The 7143-nt window shown below is 32.7% G+C and overlaps 2 pseudogenes; both read right to left on the bottom strand.

Annotated features, from left to right (window-relative positions):
* Positions 1 to 1882: 1882 nt before the first annotated feature.
* LOC143609150 (kunitz trypsin inhibitor 5 pseudogene) lies at positions 1883 to 2495 on the bottom strand (annotated as a pseudogene).
* A 3464-nt stretch (positions 2496 to 5959) lies between these two features.
* On the bottom strand, positions 5960 to 6840 carry LOC143609153 (agamous-like MADS-box protein AGL61 pseudogene; annotated as a pseudogene).
* Positions 6841 to 7143: the final 303 nt, after the last annotated feature.

Genomic DNA, 7143 nt, shown 5'->3' with positions numbered 1-7143 from the left:
GGGTGTACTTTTAGTTGCATGGTATAACACGTATATATAGGATGTGATTTGGGGCTTTATTATTTTTAGGCGGCACGTAACTGTGTGCAAAAGTCGAACGATCATATCTCATTTGCAACTTGGAATTATGAAGTTCGGTAGGTGTGTACCAAACGATTAAATACATTTTGCTATTTTAAAAAAATAAAAGTGAGAACCGTAAGAATGTGACTGTTTAGATTGTCGAAGTAGTGACTTGAAACTTGTTCTACAAAACCAGAAAAGTTTTACACCCATAAAAACAGAGGTGATTTATATTTTAATGAACAAAATTATCTAATTTAGTTAAGAGGATTTCATCAAAATAGTTATTTGACCAATTAAATTGATAAACTTTTTATACTTGCTAGTGCGTACATTGTTTAAATCTACATAATTATTATCTGCCATTAAGCTAGAAGCTTCACCCACAATGGGTGATACAACTTACCACAAACCTGATAAGACTACAAGACCTTTGTCATTGAATTGATTTATTAACCTTGACTTTTCAGAATTACCAAAATATTCATGTGATTTATATATTCTTTTTCGATAAATAGCATCTGATTACAATAAAGAGGCAGGAAAGCGTGTAACACTCAGAATTGGATGACTGAAATATGGTATTAAGAGAGAATAAACGATTTATTCAGACAAGACTCAGGATCGAGACAACCTCTCCTATACTTAGTCATCATCAGGACCACACTAGATTCTTTTATATATCTTGTATAAAAATTTATTAATTACTTTTAATTTTATCATAATTAAAGTTTTATTTTGGTATACTATATACTATGATAGAGCCCGTATGATATACGGGTGATTAAAAACAACAAAAAAGTTAAATTTAGTAATATACATGATAACATACTTTATAGATTCATATGATATTAATAATGATAAGTAAATTAACAATATATTATTTATAAGTCAATAATACTAACACAATAACTACTTAAGTGGAGTTGTAAAGCATCTTTAGTTTGAAACATGAGATCTTGGGTTTGAGACTTGTATCACATAATAATTTATTTTTCAACTTTTTACAAAGTGTTAATTTTCATATGAAGATGGTTGTATTTAAAGAGAAATCGGGTCATAGGTTATAACATAACTAAATGGGTTCATGTTCCTTATTGTGTTTAAAAGAAAAGATGATAAAATAGAAAACTGCGTAAATGACATCTATGCGTCATCCTATATGAAAACCCTAGATTAGATTTATTAAATTCTAATTATAACTTAATTGTCATTTCCACTTTGGGGGTGGTAAGATGGTAAAGATGTAAAATAAAAGTTGAAGTCAAGGATAAGATCCTATAAAGTACAATATATTTAGCTGTTATAAAAAAGTATGACTTAATTTTGCTTTCTTGAAAATTTTAAAAAGTTAATATCACTTTTACAAAATTAAATATTGCCATTGATGGTTTACCCACGACATTTTTAAAAAGTTAATATCAAATTTTACAAAATTAAATATTGCCATTGATGGTTTACCCACGACAATTTTGTCCATAACACTAAGAAATCCGTCGGTAAGTCTGTAGTTTTTTGGTCGTTTGTGATTTTGTATACGGACTTTGAATGTGATAGCTGGAGGCGGCTGGATTCCGAAGTACGTATACGTACGTACGTGACATTAAAAATCCAGTTACAATCAATTACAAATTCAAACCCATCAATATTTCAACACGTAATTAGTTCATGTATAACTAATTACCAATAATTCATAAACATAATACATATAGCCAGATATCAGTTCAACTTTTCAACCACGCATCTTTTATTGACATAATAAGATTTATGACTTTATGACAACCCATTTATTATTATCATTACATAACAAGACTTATTAGTTTCATAATTAACCCACAATTTTATGCCTTTATGAACTTGACCTTAAGAGGGTCATTACTCAAAAGCAAACTTCTACGCCCATTTTTAGCAATCGTAGTACCAATATTTCCACAAGCTGGCCTACAAGTGTTACAAACACTGGGGCAAAAAACTATCTTGTAATCATTATCAAACTTTTGGATCTTGAACCAATTGCTTATCGTTGCCCCGCCCGGGTTCCCTAAGGTCCCACGGCTCGTCACAACTCGTTGCCCATTGACCTCTTCAATCCGCCAAACCGCAGGCTTACCACAAGTCGTTGCACCCGTGAATCTAATATTTAGATCAGCGGTGTCACGAATGACACCGCCTCTGTTTAGGATGGCCAGTTGAAAATTCAACTGGTCACCTTTTAATTGTTCGTTGTTTTCTTGTGCAATGTCCAGCGGGCATGTCTGGTTAAATGTTGTCGGGGATAGTTTTATGCCGCCGCCTCTACCGCTAACGGCGGGCATGATGTAATATGATGGACCGGTTACGAGTGGCTGTTGGTTAGTGTCGAGGACAGGAGATTATGCGGAAGAGAGTGCTAAGGTGGAGATAACAAGGAAAGTGAAAAATGATATCTTCATGTTGTGGATATTTGCTTCTTGTTTTGGCTGTTTGTCATGTAATATATATGAGTTGTGAAATGATTTTTTTATATGTTCATTGCAACATAGCATAATATATTATTATAATGTCACGGAAAATAGAATCATGGATGATGTAATGTTTATCGTCGGTGGCATTTGTTGACTTTAGATATTTATATATATATATATATATATATATATATATATACACACACCATTACAAGATAAATGGCAAAGACCGATACGTTAAGTCGTCTTCATTACTTCCAAACGTGGAGATTTATGGATTTTTTTTGTAATGGGTTATTTTCAAAACTTACTATTCACTATATTTTGAATAGTGAGTGAGTAATCCATAAATCAAGTTAAATATTGTTGAAAACGACCTATAAATTTATAAAACAAAATCAGATTTATATGAGTCCTCCATACTTTTAAGTACTATGTGGATATCCATTTATGATATGACAACCACTACTTAAGTAGTTTGGTACTTTGGTATAGTAGTAAAGGTTATACTATCAAATGATTATAGTTTATTAGTTTCACTTGGACATCAGCATAAAATAAGGTGAGAAAAATTAGCAGTTAAAAAAAATCCTTTTATGATGCATTTTGTACGTACACAACTTTACTTTAATTTATTTGAAAAGGTCAAAGTGTTTGCTTTCCATCGGTATTGCAATCGACATATTGTTGGTTCGTTGTTGAATGATTATTAAAACTTAAAAGATGAGAATCTACGTACGTGTTCATATATAGGCCTTCCACCATCTAAGATTGTTTAATGTATTCAAGTTTTCACATGGACGCACGTACACCTCCCGCCTCTACATTGTGTTATCCCTTACGAACTCAATCCAATTTGATTTTATGCCAATATTCATACCGAATTTGTTGACTGCCGCCTAAAGCTTACGAGTTACGACTTACGATTCGTCTCAACATCAGCAAATCTACATGACTACATACATTGTTATTTGTTTTGTCTCAGTTTCAACATTATCTGCAATTACTATCCTTTTGGTTTTATTTTTATCAACAACGGAAATTGTATAGAAACTAAAAACCAGGAAGAAGCTAGAAAAGAGATACAAACCACGGCGCCTCTTATGCCAGACTGAAGGATTAACCTTAAGTCCTTGATAATTATTAGAGTTTGAGTTTGAATCGGTTATTTAAGTTTAATGAGTTATTTAAAGTTATTATAATTATCTTTTTATTAGGATAAGATTATAAGAGTTGAGTAATAGTTGGTTTAGTTTTGAGCTTAGTATAAATAGATTGGTAGGGTTAATAATTTATGTGTTTATTCAGTTTGATTATATTAATAAAGAGTTTAACAGTTGTTCTTGATCAAAATCATTTTGTTCTTTTGATAATGATTTCCAACACAGACTGCATCTTAGAAAGTTAAATTGCACCATGTCTTTCAACCCAAGAGGTGCGTATTTGCCCTGTTCTTGATTCGAAGAAAGGTGTTGGACTTAATCGCCTCCAATACTTCATCCGGACGTCCGGCCTTTACTGTTGAAGTGTTTATCTTTTTATGCCTTTCAAATAAACTATAAGATCGCCAAATGTTTTATATATGCTGGAATATATTTTATCCTAATGTTGTATCTACACTTTTACGTTGAGCTTAAACCGACACGTATATGATTTATGCTTTAAAATGTTCCAAGTTGGGACATATTTGCTTCCTTAAATCATATCACCTTAGGACATTGCTAATTAATAACTAATTTCATCCCTATGGTATAAACAATAAAATTAGAGACGAAATGATTCGAGACTTATTTTCTTCCATCGATCATAGACTCGTAAAGCGCTATTTGCGATGCATTTGTGACGGTTTCATCATCCCAAATAGCTAGCCTTGTGTTTTGTAGAGAAAAGCATTTAAAGAAAAGGGGTAAAAATGTGATTGATGTCTTATGTTCAAAAGCCTTCAAAAGCCATATTCTATTCATTTATGAATCTGAGACACAAACATGCAAGTAATTACGTATATGATTTTTTTTAGAACAACGCTATCTCTCCCGGAGTGCTGAGACACAATGTTCAAAAGCCTTCAAAAGCATACTCGTATTGCATTGGACTTTTTTTTTAACAAGCTAAGTTATCTCTACCGGAGTGCTGGATTGCATTAGGCTTAATTTTTCAAACTATACAAAAGCAGAGTTTCGAAATATTTGATACTGAAAACTATTAGTCGGATATCTGAATCTGAACACCCCTATTTGTTTGGGCCTATTCGGTTGGTTTTACAATTTTATGTAACCCACGTGTTGTTATTGTTTGGCCCAACAAGATTTTTAACTATATGGTCATTTTGTATAGGCATGGATAGGGCCGTCCAAACCACTCGATGCTCGAACTCGCTCGCTGCTCGTTCGGAAAATGCTTGTTCGTTTTTTCGCTCAATTATAAACGAGCCGCTCTGCTCGGTTCGATTTGTAAACGAGCCAAGCAATGAGCAAAGGTCTGCTCGGTTCGGTTCGGCTCGAATATTTTTAATTTCTATTATATATAATTATATATGAACAAATATATAAATATACAGACAGCAAACATAAATATACGTATACAATTTTTTAAACCCTTTAAAATTGTTCCTATTCCGTTAATTTTATAGTTTTATTAGTTCGATTCAAGTTTTCAGAATACTAAAAGTTTGTTTACATGTTAGTTATATCTCACTTCAAACTTCTTTCGCCTAAAAATTTACAACCTATTATACGTTTGTCTAAAAAGTACTAATTTGTTTACAAAATATATTATTTACAGCCTTCAAAACTTGTTTCTTATTGAAAACTTTAAAGTAAAAAGAAATTAAAAATGCTCGAAATCGCTCGATGTTCGTTAGAAAAATGCTCGGTTCGATTTTGGCTTGTTTCGTTTTTCGCTTGGTTCGAATTTCAGCCGCTCGGTTCGGTTGTAAACGAGCCAAGCAACGAGCAAGCCTTCGCTCGGTTCGGCTCGGCTCGTGAATAGCCCTAGGCATGGACAGTATTTTTATGGGCCGATATACCCAGGCGTATTTTTCTCATTATTCTTTTTAGTATATTTCGGATAAAGCCTTTTATGAAAAAAAAAACAACTTGTCTCCAAATACTTGGTTCAAAAAAACCTTGTGAGGATGATAAGTCAAAAAATAAAACCTTGTGATTTAAAAGTTATGGTCATTAACTTGTTACTCCAAAATATTGCTTATAGAAGTGTACTAATTATTTAATTAACTCTTGAAGTTGATCTGCATCATTTAACCAACAAATTTGTAACTCATATACATTATTATTGATTTAAAACAAGATATAAAACATCATTATTATACTTTATTTTATACTTTTACTATATTTTTTTTGTAAAACATTTTATGATCCAAAAAAAAAAAGAAGTAGCTAGTGAGGTACTAACTACCAAAACTCCCATGATATCAACAAACTGAATGAACTTCACTACATACCATGGACATAACCATAATTACGGATGTGAGAAGCACCAGAAGACGATGAAACGATTGGACCAGGCTTCATCTCATAGCGATCAAAACTGCCTCCACTACTATTATTAATCCCAAATAGCGAAATAGAATCCAAATTTTCGGCATAAATTTTATTATTAGCTTGTATGACCAAAGTCTTCTTGAGCTCCTCCATTGAGTCCTTCAATTGTTCGAGCTCATGCAGACTCAAGTCCTCAACTGGCGCTTCCCACCAAAACTGGCTCCGGCCATCCTTTCTCATTTCATCTAGCACCTCGCTTCTTTTTTTCTCGGCTTCTAACTCGTTAAGAATGTACATTAGTTGCATGTTTAGTTCAGGAATGCTAGCAAGCCTATGTGACTCAACAATATGTAAACTTGTTGGGTTGAGACCATTATCAGGACTTCTTGCTAGAAACCGATCAGTTATCGACTCAACTTTAGGATGACCAAAGGAAAAAACTTTCCCTGCAGGAGAGAATACCACAATAGCGATTTCAACACCGCACAACGTGCAAAGCTCGCTAGCTTTCTTGAAGAGGCCGGACCGTCTCTTGGAGAACGTCACTTGTAGATGGTTTTTTATCTGGATTTTGGCGATTTTGATCTTTTGGCGACCCAAGCTTGGTTTCTTAGCCATATTGGAGATATGATCAAACAAGAAACTTGATTAAAAATGGAGGTTTTTGGATAACTTGCTATGAAGATTGACGAAAACATTGCTATTATAGGTGAGGAATTAACTTTGTTTCAGGTTTTGATTGAAAACAATGATATGGGAGTTAGAAAATCTCCAACTTTTAATTCATGGATATCACTACATTTAATTTTTTGTTGTTAACATCATGGATAACTATTTGACTTTTGTGAGTTACAAAAGTCAAGATATTGAATTTGTGGCATGTAAAGGTGTAAGTTATACTGCATTAATAGATTATATAGTGATAAAGTCAACCTTTAATTTGTAACTTAAGCACTAAATGACTGTTTTAATTAGTAACAAAGGATGGACAATCAAGCATTACAGGTAAGATATCAATCATAAGATGAATGAATTCCTTTATGTGCAAATTTGTCATATATGCCCATGAATTTTGGGTAATATATCTATAATATTACAACTGTCAAATAATACCATTTTATGAAAGTTATGCATTA

Source organism: Bidens hawaiensis, unplaced genomic scaffold (assembly GCF_021521415.1).
Source record: "Bidens hawaiensis isolate Kalapana, Puna unplaced genomic scaffold, B.hawaiensis_p1.1 tig00419494_1, whole genome shotgun sequence".
In the NCBI taxonomy this organism is placed as follows: domain Eukaryota; kingdom Viridiplantae; phylum Streptophyta; class Magnoliopsida; order Asterales; family Asteraceae; genus Bidens; species Bidens hawaiensis.
The sequence above is the reverse complement of the archived record's forward strand: the minus strand, read 5'-3'. Positions and strand labels throughout refer to the sequence as shown.